Source organism: Aquarana catesbeiana, linkage group LG06, assembly GCF_042186555.1.
Source record: "Aquarana catesbeiana isolate 2022-GZ linkage group LG06, ASM4218655v1, whole genome shotgun sequence".
NCBI lineage: Eukaryota > Metazoa > Chordata > Amphibia > Anura > Ranidae > Aquarana > Aquarana catesbeiana.
In genome coordinates, this window is record NC_133329.1 from 252,268,175 (window position 1) to 252,286,311 (window position 18,137).

Genomic DNA, 18,137 nt, shown 5'->3' on the forward strand with positions numbered 1-18,137 from the left:
TACGTTTGAAATTATCAAAAAATGTTTACACTTGTAATCCAGTTAAAATAGTCCATAAATTTCACTCACATCTCGCAACTTTATACAAGACAAACAATGAATTTAATCCTACAGAGGCTGAATCCTTCTTCTCAAAAATAACCTTACCTGAGTTATCTCAGAATCAAAAAAGCAGTTTGGATGAGCCTATAACTATAGATGAAGTTGCTAACGCCATAAAAGACCTAAAACTTAACAAAAGACCAGGCCCAGACGGCTACTCGGCTTTATACTATAAAACATTCTCAGAAATACTCTCTCCCATTCTCATTGAAACTTTTAACAAACTTCTAGATGGACATTCTTTTCGGCAAGAAACACTAATGGCAATTGTTTGTATGATCCCAAAACCCCTTTCTGATGATACTTCCTGTGTGAATTATCGGCCTATCTCTCTGTTAAACCTCGATATTAAATTATTAGCAAAAATAATAGCAAAACGCCTCAATAGCATTATAGGAAAATTAATACATAGAGATCAAGTAGGCTTCATGCCAAATAGACAGGCAGGCGATAATATACGCAGGGCAGTGTTATTGGCACATATTGCTAAAAAACGGAAAATTCCTTTATGTTTTCTATCTCTCGATATTAAGAGGGCATTTGACACAGTATCCTGGCAATATATGCAATATTCATTACAAAAATGGGGTTTTGGACCCCACTTTTTAACATGGATCAAAGCATTATATAATAAACCCAAAGCCTATATAAAATATGCTGGATACAAATCTGAAGCCTTTAATATCGAAAGAGGTACCCGACAGGGTTGCCCATTATCTCCCTTATTATTTGCCCTTATACTCGAACCCATGGCCCAATACATCAGAACAAACCAAACTATAACTGGCATTGAAGTAGGAGGTATTACACACAAATTATGTATATTTGCAGACGATATATTACTTTTTCTATCATCACCACAGGTCTCTGGTCCTAACTTAATACCAGCTCTTGATGGATTTGCAGCCCTATCCGGCCTTATGATTAATCCTAAGAAATGCCTAGTGCTTAATATTTCACTCACAAACATGGAATTGATCCCGGCTAGGGCTGCACTCCCATTCACATGGGCAGAAAAATCAATCCCATATCTTGGAATTCATTTAACAGCATCTCATTCTGACTTATTCTCAACCAATTATCCTCCTGTATTAAGACAGATCACAAATCTAATAAAACAATGGTCGCAACTTCCTTTATCCTGGATAGGGAAGATTAATGCAATCAAAATGACTATTCTACCCAAATTGCTTTATCTATTCAGAGTCCTCCCTATTCCAATTCCTTCCTATTTTTTGAGAATAGTACAAAAAAGAGCAACTTCGTTTATATGGGGCTCTTCTAAACCACGTATACCTATACACACACACTACATCTTCCCAAAAATAAAGGAGGCCTGGGATACCCTAATTTTACTAACTACTACAGAGCAGCACATTTGGCCAGTCTGTCCAAATGCCATGCAAAACAGGAAATCCCATTATGGGTATTTATAGAGGCTTCAGAAAATGACCCTCTATTAATATCAAATTTATTATGGCTTGATCCTAAAGACCGCTTTAAAATTCATAATCCCATAACTAAACACTTATCTCTCTGGGATAAACTAAAAACCAAATATCAGTTACAATCTCCACACAATCCTCTCCTTTCTTTTATCAGAAATCCGGCCTTTTATCCGGCATGGATCTACCCAAATTCTTTTAAAGCTTGGACAACATCAGGCATTCAGACACTAAATGACTTCATAGCATCTAAATCATTCCTTTCATTCCCATCGCTTAGAGAAAAATATGATCTACCAAACTCTGAGATATTTAGATATCTCCAAATCAAAAATTTCTATACACCATTCCTAAAGGGGGATACACCATTATCCCAATTATCCATTTTTGAATCAATATGTACAAAAGATCCATTTGCTAAAGGTACAATTTCATCACTTTATAATCAATTATATGGAGTAGCAAATCTTAATAGACCCTCTTACGTTCAGAGGTGGGAGGAGGACCTGGGACGAACTTTAGAAGACACGGACTGGTCTAATATATGGCTCACATCTAAGTCATCTTCACCCAACATCTTAGCACTGGAGACAAATTATAAAGTCCTAACTCGCTGGTACCTTGTACCCGCTAGAGTGGCAAAATATTCACCTAATACCTCAACTCTTTGTTTTCGAGGATGCCCAGAAATAGGCACATATTTACACATATGGTGGGCGTGCCCAGTAATCCAAACCTTCTGGAAGGAAGTCTTCGTGATTGCATCTAAAATATTTTAAAAAATAATACAACCAGATCCATATTTAACTTTACTTAATCTAAAACCGGAATGGTTAACACTCTCTCAATTCAAACTTATGATCCAACTAATAACGGCTGCAAAACAAACAGTGGCCAAGGCATGGAAATCTCCTACATTGGTACTAGCAGAAACAATTCACAGAATGAATAATACAATGTCCCATGCTAAGATGGCAGCCATCGATCAAAATCAAATTCCAAAATTTGAAAAACTTTGGCATCCTTGGATAAAACAACAGTTCCTGTCAAATTTCAATGACTCTGTCCTGTTGCCATGGTAACAGATTAAATGACTTACAGAGACACCCATTCTAAGGCTTCAAAGAGAACTAAAAAGAATAATAAACTGACGAGCGGGACAACCTTGTGGACCATACCTCTACCTTTCAACCCTTTTTCTTCTTTCTCTTTCCTTTTCTCCACCTTACGATTAAAGCTCATTATCAGAATTTATTTGACCTATATACACTCTACTTGTTAACAATATGTATAGTAGGTATAAATCTTTTAAATACCTACAAAAGTAACTAAGGAAATGATATATATCTTTAATTTAGGTTTACGTGAACCCAATGTTTAATATTTGAAATTTCATGATATTTACCTATATAAACCCTACTGTAAAACAATGAGCTTACTTTATAGATCCTTGTAAACTTACTTTATGTATCTTTATGTATCTTTATAACATTGTATACTCAATAAACTTCTTTTGACAAGGAAAAAAGGTGGTTTTTCATGTGCCTTGTATAAGTGGGTCATGGCACATCTACATTCCAAATTTGGCACTTAAGATGGTCATGCACTATGCAATCTGATTGGCCAATCTCTGTACAACTCGATATTTAGGCAAAATAGGTAATAAGAAGACGCACTTGAACAATTCATTCAAAATATAGGAAATAAAACAGGCTCTTGCACTAAATCTAATTAATTTAAGATCTATCTGATTTCAGTGTATGGTCACCTTTAAAGATCAAGATCTGAAAATATGAATTTATTGGGTTTAGAAACACTTCTCTGTTCTTTGTAATGTATTGAAAGATTTGGGTAGAAAAAGAAAAAAAAACACATTTCAAAGATATATTAGAAGTGATAGGAATGAGATTAGCATCAAAAGGGTTAATTAACTGAGTACACCTACTAATTGCCTAACAAGACACATCCAATGAGATGAAATTAACCAATTGTATTGGGCGTGTGCTATTATCAATGAGAAAACCGCAGTTACCCTAGCCCCAGTTGCAGTTTACATATGCGGGTATTTATTATCATTATTTGTGCTTCAATGTGCGCCGGTTCGCGCGTTCAATTAATGACTTTTCCGGCGCACCAATTAATGTATGAACTGGTGCAGTGCCTTCTTCTTATTAAATCACCCCCAGAGTGTCTGAACCCAGGAGGTGATGGGTGTGTTTCACACTGACCTCAGTGCTTCTGCAAACCTCTGGTTTGCAGAAGCACTGAGGTCAGTGTGAAACGCACCCATCACCTCCTGGGTTCAGACACTCTGTCTTTGTTGGCTGTCATTTGCTATTTTTGGAATAAAATCGTTGGAACGTTCCTGTGGTGTGCAGCCGTTCTTTTCTTCTTATTGATCATTGGTGACGAGCCGTGGCTTGCACCCAGCGCACCCAGACTGTAGTGATTGCTCACCTGGAGCGCCGTCTTCCTTGTTTGAATCTACTGAAGACTATCTTAGCCTGCAAAATTTGGACCTGGGGGAGTGGTCCTTACACCCAGAGATGTTTTGTAACCTAAATAACAAACAAATCTTCTTTGCGCTTAGGAATCAGTTGTGAAAGAATTAAGCTACTAGCACTATACTTGGTGGAGTATATCAATAAATTGTTATGAAAATGTGCAGCGCTATATTAAAACGAAAGTGCATACAAATGCAGTAATGTTTAGCACAGAATATCTAGTGTGAAATATACAATCATGAACATTCTACATATAATAACGTTCCCAAATAAAGTGCAAAGTGCATAAATCGTGGCAGTGCTGTGAGGACCTATCCAAAGTAAAAATAACAACTAAATCCCTAAAAATTGGGCTCATATGACAGTCCTTAAGATAAAGAAGAAAATTATATTTCCAGTTAGCCAATATTTCACAGTCCTTTTTTAGATGCAAGCATCACCCAGGAGAAGAGTGTTTCTTACTATAGCAGGTAACCCCAGCTTCAAATATGTCCTCAGTCAAACCTACAATCCACGTTCAGCAGGTTACATGCAGAGTTTTTACCTTGCTTGCAGGACCTCTCACATGATTGCCATGTTGCCTACATTTGGGTGAAGCGCCGTGTGCACAATAGTGAAGCGAGTACTAGAGATACATCACTAGCCTAGCTCACTGCTCATTAAATGGACAATGCCAGATGTGGCCCTCCTGTCTTCCAGGTTTAACAACAAACTGGACATGTTTGTCTTTATATGCAGAGATCCTCTGACTAAAGCAGTGAATGCTCTGGTGACTTCAATGGGTCAGTAAAGCCTGATCTATGCTTTTCCTCCTCTGGAACTCTATCCCCATCTACTCCACAATGATCTTCAAGAAATATGTGGTACTCCCATCTGATCAAACTTCTAGCAGACATCTTATGTTTTCTTCCAGATGAATCGGATCTCTTTTCCCAAGAACCAATATACCCCCTGCTTCATAGTCACTGGCCTTAATGGCATGGCTATTGAAGCTCAGGTCTTGAGAGACAGGAGCTTCTTTGATTCGCTCATTCCTATGCTCATTCCTATGCTGTTAAAAACTAGGAAGTCTACATCCTGCATTGTCTACCAACACACTTGAGAGGCATAGTTCACCCGTTTTCATCCCAGGAAATGTCCGATGGGAAGAATTCTAAACTTTCTGCATTCAGGCCTGGATCAGAATTTGGTCCTGGGTACCACCAAGGGGCAGGTCTTGGTTCTTGTAATTTTATTCCAAAGACCATTAGCCACCCATTCATTAAGACCTTTGTAAAGGGTGTCTTTTATGTGGCTCCTCCTGTGCAACTATCTGTGACTCTATGGGATTTGAATCTGGTTTTGTTGAGATTTTAAAGACCAACTTTTGAACCTATCAGGGATATCCTCCTTACCTCTCTGACTCACAAAGTTGAATTCCATGTCGCCATCACCACTGCAAGGTGTGTTTCTGAACTGACAACTTTCTCCTGTAGAAAACCTTTTTTGGTCTTTGGTTATCAAGAATAAGGTGGTATTAAGCCTAGAGCCTCTTTCCTTTCTAAGGTGGTTTCGGCCTCTCACCTCAACCAGGACATTGTTCTTTCATCAGTCTCCTTCAGTCTCCTTCAATTGCCTGGATGTAGATCAAGCTGTGCATGTTGATATTGTAGGCACGGCTTCCATTAGATATTCTAACTCTTCCTTTGTCATTCCTGATGGACTCCATAAAGAAGAACCAGCTTCTCACCTATTTTTCAGTTGTTTTCCGACAGATCATAATACAAGCTTATGGACTTAAAGACAAGATTCAACCATTTCCTCTCAAAGCACACTCTACTTGATTTGTAAGTATTTTTCAGGCTTTTTAGCATCAGGGATTTATTTCCCATATTTGCAAGGCTACCACCTGGCACACAGTTTTACAAGGCAGATGTTAAAACCTCATCTAATGCCAACTTAGGGCAGAAAGTCCTTCAGGCAACTCTTTGACAGTTCCATCATTTTGTTACATTGTCCTGTTAAGTGTTTTGTTACTGTTGCTCACTTCTAATTTGAAATGCTTCTGAATGTCCCAATTGTCTCTGAAAAACTCAATCCTATGTCCCTCAATGAACAAGAAAATAGGATCTTTGTACTTACTGTTAAAATTAACTTCTTGGAGTTCATTAACAGATACAGCTCCCACCCCTCTGTGTTTGTGATCTACAATGTTGTTTTCCTAGTTCTGCTTTTGTACAAAGTTGAAGCATGCTAGTAGTTGTAAGGAATTTACTTGGCTGGCTGCTGTTTTTTATTTGCCAGTGCTCAAATCCTCCTGTAGGCATCAGTATTTAACTCAACTGTCTTTAAGTGATATTAAAGGTTAAATTAAAAAAAATAAAAAAAACAAATAAACATCTTATACTTACCTGCTCTGTGCAATCATTTTTCTCAGAGTAGCCATGATCCTCTTCTTCTCAGGTCCCCTGCTGGTGCTGCTTGCTCCTCCTCTTCTCTTAGTGCCCCTATAGCAGGCTGCTTGCTATGGAGGCACTCGTGCATGCTCACTCCTGAACCCCGCTCTATATGTCCATAATACACACAGAACAGGGCTCAACCCAGCCCCCGCTCCCTCCTCACTGGCTGGGATTGACAGCAGTGAAAGCAGACACTCTTGTGCATATCTCTGGATCACGGTGAGGCTCGGGTAAGTATAAGGGGGGCTGTGGGGGGAGCTGCATACTGAAGGTTTTTAAGCTTTATGCATAAAATGCAGTGAATGGCTGTGCAGAAGGGGCTGTCAGGACAAGTCTGATCATTGTAGGAAAGCACACTGACTGACCACGATGCGTTCTCCTGCTTATTGCGGTCAGTTTTCAACAGGAAAGCAGAGGGACTGACGGGAACACCAGGGATTTCACATAAAGGAAGCAATACAAAGAGAACAGGATACTTTGTCATACAAGTACATGGTACAGCAAGAACATATCTGGAATATGAAGTGTTGGCGTAAAAAACGCTTTAAGATAAGATCTCGATCCTTATAACTGAGGAATCTCATCAAGAAAAGCCTGAGGTTCACTCTGGGGGGTTTCACACCTGTTGCGACCTGGTGGGCTTGTTCCACTATGTATGCGGAATATATATTATCCAGATGCAGTGTATCACTGGAGAAAGTTTCAGCACCCTCCAAGAGGCTGATGATTTGCACAAGATTGCGTTCAAGGTGGTTCTCACTGTTTACTGCTCATTCAGATAACTGCTGGAGCTGGAGTTGAATCTCCTTGATAATAGTTTTATGTATGGCCACCGTATCTTCGATTGCTGGCACCCGCGCCTCTGCCTCAGAAATCCCCAGCAAGTCCGGGAATCTGTCCAGACCATGGCGTATGAGATTTCAGTCCACCGCTAATTGGTCTATGTGTTCCAGCAAGGAGGATTAACAGGCTTCAATAGCCTGTAGAATGACTCTAGTGTCAGGAGGATCTGCAGCTGCTGCAGGATGTGGAGGCAGCGGGTCTCGATCATACCTCCCAACTTTTAGAGATGGGAATGAGGGACACCTATCAGCAAAAGTAGGCAGGAATAGGACACACCCCTTGCCACGCCCCCTTAAAGGAGAATTGTACAAAAAAACATGATTGGTTAAACCCACAAGTGCTTTTTTTACCACTACTATTCCTTTATATTGGCTTTTGGAATTTACAAATGCAGCAATTTAGAAATCAGATGAAAGGTTTAGCGCTGGAAAACACTTTTTGATAGATAAAAAGTGCATTTTATAAACAGCTATATAGATCAGACCAAAATGAGGGACAAATGAGGGGCAGAGGGACATTGCTCCAAATCAGGGACAGTCCCTCGAAATCAGGGACGGTTGGGAGCTATGGTCTCGAAGAGGAGATGCCATGTCTGGAGAAGGCTGAGCACTGCAAAAGCAAGGCTTCAGCTCCTGTTGTAAGATTGTGACATGTGTGGAGCAGGACCTGGTGTGTGGCTGGGCAGGTGGTGCCTTTATTTTCTGTCTGTAGGGTTTTGTGTATAAAGTCGCACAGACCTGGCTGATTTGATATCTTTTAAAGTTAGTCTGATCTGTGACGATAGGAAGTTATTTGGGTTTGTTAGCTTACGTAATGTTTTGTGTTACCTTTTATTGCCTTATGCTCAGCTCTGTGTGGGCCACTCAGTGCTTCTTCAGAATTAAGTTTTTTCTTTTAAAAGGTTGCCTTTGCTGCTGACAAGGTGGTACGCAGTATTTTTCTTCTCAGGGGCGTAGATAAGGGGGGGTCAGGGGTGTTCAAACCCCCCACCCAGAGCATCCTGGCAAAATGCCCAGACAGTGTCCCCGCTGTTTAGCCTCAGCATCAGCACAGTAGAAGCAATCAGAGTTTCGGAGTGCAGCAGCCAGCCCCCCTTCTATTGCGCCCCATCCCCTCAGTTTAATAAGATGTCCCCCTGAAAAGCATGAAATTACTGAGAGGGCTCAGATGCCGACAATTCACAGTGCACAGTTGAGGGAACGCCTAGACTCCTCCTCAAGGTATCATATGACACGGCCGAAGCGAGACTGGGGATGCAGAAGTTTTCCTACTTCTGTGCCGTGCTGAATCTGAGGTCTGGTAAGTGAGGAGGCATCAATTTTCTGTTTTAGGAAGGAAGAAGTAAGAATTCCAGCCTGGGGGAGTTTCTCTTGGTGGGGGGTTAAGGAAAGGGGGTGGGTTTGCTTTTGGAGAAGTGGGGGGAGTTTCTTGTAGAGAAGTTTACAGGGGGTGGTTAATGGCAGGGATTTGCTTCTGGGAGGGACTTTGATTGGATGAAGGGAGATTTTCTTCATAATTAGAAATCTTTGCTGGGGGAGAGCGTATTGATTGAGGGAGATATTTTTGCTTTGGTGGGTCGGTTTAGAGACGGGGGGGGGTTTAATTTTGGGGGGGATATTTGAGGGAGGGAGATATTTTACAGTGGGAATCTTTGCTTGGGAAGAGAGGGTTCTTAGGAGGGAGAGGGGGATTTTTTTTCCTTTAAAAGAGATGTTTTTTTTTTAAATTATACTTACCTAGGTGGATGGAGCAATGATCCAATGTTGCATCTGTCCCCAGCCGCTTCTGAACCCAACAACAGAGCGATCAAAGACCGCTGATTACTCAGTTCTCAGCCTTCAGTGAGCAAAGAGTGGTGACTGTCAGTCCCTGGCTCTGCCCCCTCCTCCCTTAAGCTCACTGGAATGCCAGGTTGTGGAGGGGGCAGGAGCGGCTGGCTCAGGGTCCCAGCGGCTCACTGAGAGGCTGAGCAAGCTGCTGGTCCAGGCATCTGGGTGAATCCTGACTTTAAAGTTAGGATCTTTAAACAGCCTGGACCTGCTGAGCGATGTCAGCTGACAGCGGGCTATAGCTGGCTGTCAGCTAAAAATGAGGGGGGGCGTGTCCAAGATGGCCACTAGAGCGGACGTGCACTTGGAGAGCTCCCGCTCGTCCTCCAACTTATAGCCCTCTTACCTTGCAGACCGGCGATCCTAACCGGCCCAAAACGAAGGAGCCATCAGCGGTGACCAGCATGACCAAGGGGAAAGGTGCCCTTTCCCCTTGGTCACGCACAAAGTAGCTCCCATTCCCGCTGCACGGAGCCCTCGTCCCGCCACAGCAACCAACATGGCGTCCCAGCCTGAGCGGAATGACTCTGATCCTGCAGAGAAGGAACAATCCAACTTTGATGGCTTTATGCAGGCAATGAATACCTGCCAAACGACCCTCACGGGTAAGATTGAACGTATGCAGCTGGACATTAGTTTAATCCACAAGGATATGGACAGCTTTTGCTCCCGCCTCACAGAGGCTGCGCACCGCAGAAGACACACTGCAGGCGCATACAGTCTCACTCCGAACGCCGCAAACTAAGATTAAAACCTTGGAGGCCTGTGCAGAGGATGCCGAGAACAGGAATAGAAGGAACAATCTCCGCTTAGTGGGATTGCCTGAGGGGGTGGAAGGAACGGACCCCACAGCTTTCACAGAACACCTGCTAAGAACCCTTCTCCCGCACGCAGCATTTTCCAACTTTTTTGTGGTGGAGAGGGCGCATAGAATGCCTGCTGCCCAGGGGCCCCTGGAAGCTCCTCCACGTACTTTCTTTCTGAAGCTTCTAAATTTTAGAGACCGAGACCTGGTCCTGCGTGAGGCAAGGAAGATAGAACAACTGAGACATGAAGGGGCAAAACTGATGATATTCCCTGACTACTCGGTGGACACTTAGAAGCTGCGCCGCTCCTTTGACCATGTGAAGCTCAAACTGCGCAATAAAAAAAATCAAATATAGCATGCTATTCCCTGCCAGGCTGCGTGTCCAGGATGGCGTGTCTGATCTGCCCGTGCACCTGACTAACACCCCTGCATTTGCACTATACGCTGCCATGAAGAGAAGTTACCTACTTTTTGAGCTCTGAAACGGTTTGCAACAGTTTTAAGTTTTGTACCCCCGGAATCTTTTTCTTTTCTGGGTGATCTCATATTCTGCAGGGAGCATTAATACGTTAAAAAGCACTGGAGGACTCACTGTATGTACTGTGACACTCAGGTGTCCCTCTGTTCATTTCCCCCATTGGCAGTTGCCATGGTTATTTTTGGGATGAAAGCACACCGAAGTTTGGGGGGTAGTGCGGGGTGGGGGGGTTGGGGATGTTGCTGGAGCATGTGTTTGGTCTTTTTCACTACTATTTTTTTTGTGAAATTTTATGCTTATAGTTTTTTCTCAGGAATGTTTGCAGCTCTGATCTCTCTCCACCAGGTGGCGTAGGAGATCTTCCTGGGGATGTTCTCATACAAGTGAATACTGTGATGTTATTTCTGTGCATGCTCATGATGCTCTGTGGCCCTCTGAAATATTTAGTAACACTATGATGACTCTCCTGACTATTTTGTCTTGGAATGTTCGCTGTTTGAACTCCAAGATCAAGCGGTCACTGGTGTTTAACTATCTAAATAAATACACTCCCCATGTATGTATACTGCAGGAGACTCATTTGGTAGGGAGGAGGACGCTGGCCCTCCGGAAGCCCTGGGTGGGGGCATATCATCATTCTACCCATTCCTCCTACTCTAGGGGTGTCAACGTCCTGGTCCACAAGTCTCTCGGATTTACCTTATTAGACCTCCACCTTGACCCAGAGGGGAGATATGTGGCCCTTCATGCAATGTGTGATAGATTGGAACTTTTGATTGTGGAACCACAAACTTTTGATTGTGGGCCACACTTGACATTCTCCGAAAACTTACCCCACTGATAGCACAATATCCCTCGGCGGGTGTAATACTAGCCGGGGACTTTAACATGACCCCTAGCCCTGCTCTGGACAGACTTAGTGCGGGACCCCTGGGTGACTCCCCCCTATCCCAGTGGGTGGAGAATTATGGGTTTAATGATGTTTGGAGACTGAGGCACCGTAAGAAACAGTTTACGTGTTACTCGGCTACATACGCCTCCTTCTCCAGAATTGATTTAATCTATACCGACTCCCTGCTCTCCCGAATACAGGAGGTGGAGACCCTGCCCCGTGGCATATCAGATCACACACCTCTCTTATTAAAATTGCAAACAGACCTGCCGGCGGGATCTGCACTGTGGCGGCTATCGGGCTTATGGGTCACTGGCAAGCGGGTGGCCCCCCTGGTCGAGGGAGAACTGGGAGTCTACTGGGTACACAACAGAGGCACAGCTCAACCCCCCCCCCCCCCATGCTCTGGAATGCCTTTAAGGCATATACAAGAGGGCAATACAAAACAGCCATTGGGAAGGTTAGGAAAGATACGAACCTAGCATTGGAGGAGGCGGAAAGGAAGGTCATACTACTAGAGGACAGATATGTAACCACTAAGGATGCACTACCATATGACGCCATGCAATCCCTCCACTGGGAAATTTCCTTACTGAGAGTAGAGACCACCAAGAAACAGTTGCTTTCTCAGTCACAGAGAATTTTTGAACAGGGGGGGGAATACAGGTAGACTGTTGGCATGGCTGGCCAGGGAACTCTCTTCCACACCACATATTGCACACATTAACGATGACGATGGGATGATACATCCTGACCCTACTGGTATCAATACTCAGTTTGCTAGGTATTATGAACACTTTATACATCTAGAGCTGACTTTACCCCTGATAGCCTACACAACTTTCTAGATCAAATAGAATTTCCACAGCTTTCAGATGAGGCTCGCAATACCCTAGACACCCCCATCACGGTCAAGGAGGTGCAGTTCGCAGTGGCAGTACTCCAATCGACCAATACTCCAGGCCCTGATGGCCCCCCAGCGGAGTTCTACAAGACTAACAGTGAACTCCTAGTCCCTAAATTTCACGGCCTGCTTCTGACCATGCTGGAGGAGGGATGTCTTCCTCCCTCTATGTCAGAGGCGGTGATCGTGGTAATACCCAAGCCCAATAAAGACCCTGCGATCTGTGCTTCCTACCGCCCTATATCGCTCTTGAATGTAGACACCAAAATAACCACTAAAATCCTCTCAACTAGACTAAACTCGGTCATCATATCCTTAGTTCATTGTGATCAAACGGGATTTATGCCGGGTAAAGGTACCGATATAAATTTACGTCGCTTGTACACGAATATATCTCGGGCTGGGAGGGGGACTACCCAGGTGTCGTGGCCTCCCTAGACGCCGAGAAGGCCTTTGACTCGGTGGAATGGGAGTTTCTGTGGCAAGTACTTGACAGATTTAACTTTGGTCCCAAGTTTGTCTCCTGGATAAAACGGATGTATAGGCACCCGTCCGCAAGAGTCCGCACAAATGGCATGCTTTCTCTCTCCTTCTCCCTGGGTATGGGAACTAGGCAGGGATGCACACTATCCCCAGGGCTATTTGTCTTAGCTATAGAACCCCTGGCCATCCTCCTCAGATCTTCCCCAACAATTAAAGGGATATCAGTGGGTCCGCTGACTGAAAAGCTTTCCCTATATGCTGATGATACACTGCTGTACCTCCCAGACGCGCCTGCGTTCTTGACAGCCGCCCTGGAAATTATTGTTTGCTATGGATCCTTCTCAGGCATCCGGATTAATTGGACTAAATCGACCCTTTTTTCCTTATGTCAGACTCTACCCCCCCCCAGGGCCAAAGATACCACTAACTATGGTCTCCAAATTTAGATACCTAGGGATTGAGATTCAAAGAGACCCCTCTCTATACCTGACAGACAATCTATACCCGATCCTGCATATATTCTCCGCTAGGTGCCAAGCTTGGAAATCCCCCCCCCCTTTCCCCTGTGGGAAGGATTAATCTCCTTAAAATGTCATTCCTACCTAAATTCCTATATGTCTTTTGCAACACCCCCATCCCCATCCCTAATTCCTTCTTCAAGAAACTAGACCAAATAATTACCACCTTTGTTTGGGGGGGGGGTGGCCCCTAGGGTAGCCTGGACCACCCTGCAGCTCGCTCTCTCATTGAGAGGCCTAGGGCTCCACTGCTTTAAACAGTACTATTGGGCAGCGGTTACTGTTACAGTCTGGTGGTGGTTCTCCCAATTAAAATCTAAACTTTCAGATAATCTAGAAGCGGCCATAATGGGATCATACTAAACACTGAGTAACTTTTTGTTCAGGGGCCCCAAAGCACATCCCGAAATGACAACTCTCATGCGAAAAACTGTCAGAGTCTGGGAGCAAATGTCTGTGAAACTTAACGGCTCCAATACCATCTCCCTGTTTACACCACAATGGGGCAACCCTAAACGAAAACACAGATGGTTCCAGATCTGGCATTGTGGGCTAGACATGAAATTAAGGTGGTTCAACAAATGATGTCAGGGCAGAATCCTCCCCTACGATACACTGAAGGCTAACTTTCAGCTTACCTCCAAGATGTTTTTCTGGTACCTACAATTGCGACATGCAGTGCAGGCACAGTTCCCAGAAGGGGTTACCATATAATCTCATGGAGTAGAGAAATTCCTGATTTCTAAAAACATAGGGATAGGTATATCCAGCTCAAGCTCCTTCACAAGGCATACTATACACCGCAGAGACTCTCTAGAATTTACCCGACCCAAACAGATAGATGCCCCAAATGCAATATTGAGCTTGGTACCTTTATACATGTTGTCTGGTCTTGCCCTGTTATACAACAATTTTGATCGGAAGTGATAGATATTAACTCAGTAGGCCTTCTGCAAATAGAAATGAATCAAATTGTTCTCCTTTTAGGAATATGCAACAATGTCACACCTAACACACATAAGAGACTATTTGTGTTCTATACCTCGTTCTATGCTAGGAAAACTATCTTAATTAAGTGGAAGCAACCTGACCCTCCCACGGTCTCCCAGTGGAAAGCCCTGGTGAACTCCATGCTGCCGCTCTATAAACTTACCTATATAAGCCGCAAATGCCCTAAGAAATTTGGGAAGATCTGGGGGGCATGGACTAAGCAATAAAGACCTATACACCCTGAGTGTGCTTCTGGTGAGGCACCCCCTCCTCTCTCTCTCTCCTCACCCCCCCTCCCCTTCCCCTTCTCTCCTTTACCTCCTCCTCTGCCCTACAATTAGATTCCATGGATATCGGATATGATCCTAACACAAAGCACACGTCAAAAATACAATTGAGTAAACAATATAACTACGCACCAATGTGAGCAACAAAGTCTTTATTCAAATCATGTAAACATAACTGTTATATGATCCATGCACAATTTTATACAAAGTTACTTGATTATCCCATGTATGGCACTATTCACTGTAATTGTATATATGTTCTGTACAGTCGCAATAAGTTTGATTGTATGTATAAATTTCTCCCTTTGGAGACAAATACAAATTTTTCTGTTAAAAAAAAAAAAAAAAAAGGGTCACAAAAGTGCAGAACGAACTGCGCTCCTCCCCAGGAGAAGTACAACCAAGCAGTATGCCGTCCCTTCAGAGCACATGCACCAGTGACCTCACTGGCTGCTTTCCATGTGAATATCTCCTAAACACCACAAGTTTAGGAGATATTCACTATACCTACAGATAAGCGTTATTATAGACACAAGTTCAAAAGCTGGGTTTGCTACAGATTAATAGGGCGTACACACGGTCGGACTTTGTTCGGACATTCCGACAACAAAATCCTAGGATTTTTTCCGACGGATGTTGGCTCAAACTTGTTTTGCCTACACACCGTCGCACAAAGTTGTCGGAATTTCCGATCGCCAACCACGCGGTCACGTACACCACGTACGACGAGACTAGAAAAGGCCGGTTCAGAACCAAGCGCGGCACCCTTTGGGCTCCTTTTGCTAATCTCGTGTTAGTAAAAGTTTGGTGAGAGACGATTCCCGCTTTTTCAGACTCGTGGCTTTCAGATCGTTTTCTGCCATTCAGTTTGTGCTTGTGGGTTTGTATCTGCTCTTCAGTGCGTGCAGCAAGTTCCGCGTGACTTTATGTAGTCATTGTATTCTTGTTCGTTCGTTACTGTTTTTCAGGTCGCTCTTCACAGGCCTTGCTGTTCTTCGGTGTGTTCTGTTACTTCGTTCTGAGCAGCCGACCGTTTTCTAGCCATGTTTCGTATGCGTACTCCTCGTAGAGTTCTCGCTGTGGGGGGGCTTGGTGTTGGGGTCCTGACCTTGACACAAGTCCAGTCCATGAACAGGGTGGGGAGGAGTTCATGCACCAAGAATTGGTTGCTTCAGCGTGACCAGTTCTCTCATATGCCTTTGCTCCGTGAGATCCGTGAGAATAATCCTGATGATTTCAGGAACTTTCTCAGGATGACGGACCCCGTGTTTCACCGTTTGTTGGCTTCGCTGACCCCCTATATCAGCAGGCAGGATACCTGCATGAGGGAAGCCATCACTCCGGAGCAGAGGTTGGTCGCTACCTTGCGGTATTTGGCCACAGGGAGAAGCCCGCAGGACTTGAAGTTCTCGACAGGCATCTCCCCCCAGGCTCTGGGGATCATTATCCCAGAGACCTGTTCTGCCATCATACAGGTCCTACAGAAGGAGTATATGAAGGTAAGATTTTTATCCTTTTATATCACATTTTATTGTATTGAATGTTTGATAATATATTGTATTTCTTTCCTCATTCCCTAATTACCATGATTGTAATATGCTGTGAATGTCCTCTTTGTCCTCATGCATGCTGGATTTTTATGTAATTATTATTTTATGTCCTTCATACATATTTGTCCTTCACTAACCTCCCCAGCATGGTGTCTCCTGCCCTATATTCACCTCATGTAGTCACTTAACAATGTATTTTATCTGCTCCATAGTAGTGCTTTACCCCAAACACCCCCTAAAATGTTTGGAAATGTTATTTTTGATTTAAATTCAGGCAGAGTGCCATAGGCTTTTTTTTGTGGTGTCCCCAAATCATTTTTAGTAACCCTCCCTCCCCCAACTGCTAAGTCAGCTGATTCCAATTCTCTATCCTCAATCATCTATCTGCTGACTTTGCCAAACCCATACACACTATACCCACCTCTTTACTGGTCAGATTTATGGATGAATTCCCCAAAGCATGTAGTGCAAGGGCCTACCTGTATACTTTCCAATGGTACTGTTTAAAGTTTTTGTATCCTATTATTATCTTGATAGGTAATAGCAGAATGTCCAAATGTCCTCAAATGTGTACAGTGTGTATTTATATCTTTGTATTCAGACACTTCTTACCTGTCCAGTGGTCTGCCAATAGTGTAACTAAGGAGGGGCTGTTCCAAGTAATACCCATTATTTAGGCATTCATCTCTCAATGAAGTGAATAGGGTTACCTGTCCAAGATTTCCACACACCCCCTATAATGTTAGAAATGGCCCATGGGGGGGGGGGAGAATATGATAGGTGTACCTTATACTTTGGTGTTGTTAAATTCCCCTTAATAAATGCTATCTGGAGGTTGCCCCATAATGTTTGTGTCTAATCTGCTTGCCATGTTTCAGAGTAAAAATAGTAATGTTTATTGTTTTTTCCTCAACAGTTTCCTTCCACGCCACAGGAATGGCAGACTGTGGCCTCCCACTTTGCCGAGCGGTGGGACTTTCCTAACTGCGGAGGGGCAATTGATGGGAAACGCGTCCACATCATCCCACCACCCAACTCGGGTCGTACTATTATAATTACAATGTTGGCGGTGGTGTCGGCTAATTACGACTTCTTGTATGTGGACGTGGGGAAGAATGGCCGGATGTCCGATGGTGGAGTCATCGCCCAGACGGAGTTTTACAGGCGTCTCCAGAATGGCAGCTTGGACTTGCCAGCTCCAGAGGACAATGTGGAAGGACTCCCATTTGTGTTCGTTGCTGATGAAGCATTTGCGCTGGGGGACCACCTGATGTGGCCATTCCCAATGAGGACCCTCACCCCAGAACAGAGGGTTTTTAATTACCGGCTGGCCAGAGCCCGAAGAGTGGTGGAGAACAGATTTGGAATCCTGGCCAGCCGGTTCCGCCTATTTCTGACACCTATCCATATGGCGGAGTATAAACTGAACCATATAATACTTGCGTGCTGTGTTCTCCATAACTTTTTACAGAAACATTCGGCCAACTATGCTGGCTCAGTTGGGCCTGAGGCCGGAATCCTACATCAAACCACACTGACGGCGCTTGAAAGTGGCCATCCTGGCTTGCCCTCCCTGAGTGCCCGTGATGTCCGGTTACGCTACCTGGAGTTCTTTGCGGGTAGGGGGGCTATCAATATGCCAGACAATATGTGAAGCCTTTTTATAATTAAAAAAAAAAAAAAAAAATTCTTTGTGGACATTTACTGCTTGTGTTTGTTTTAGCTGACCCTGACAGAAATGTTTTGAGTGCAGAAAATGTCGTGATTGGGTAACCTTATACAAAGCACTGTTGGCTGGTATTTCCTAAATGCAAAAACACATTTCACTACAAGTGCACTTGCAACTGCACTGAAACTGCACTTGTAGTGCAAAGAAGATTTGCCCTTAGGAAATAACCCCCATTTTTGCATAAAACAGCTATTACATCACCGCAAAAGTGTTGTAGTGTTGAGACAATAATCCACACATTCTTGAGTAAGCCACTTTTTTATACCTGCACAATCACATGTGCATTTACCAAAGGTTTTTAAAACAAACCAACATGTTTGTTGTATAACAATTTTTG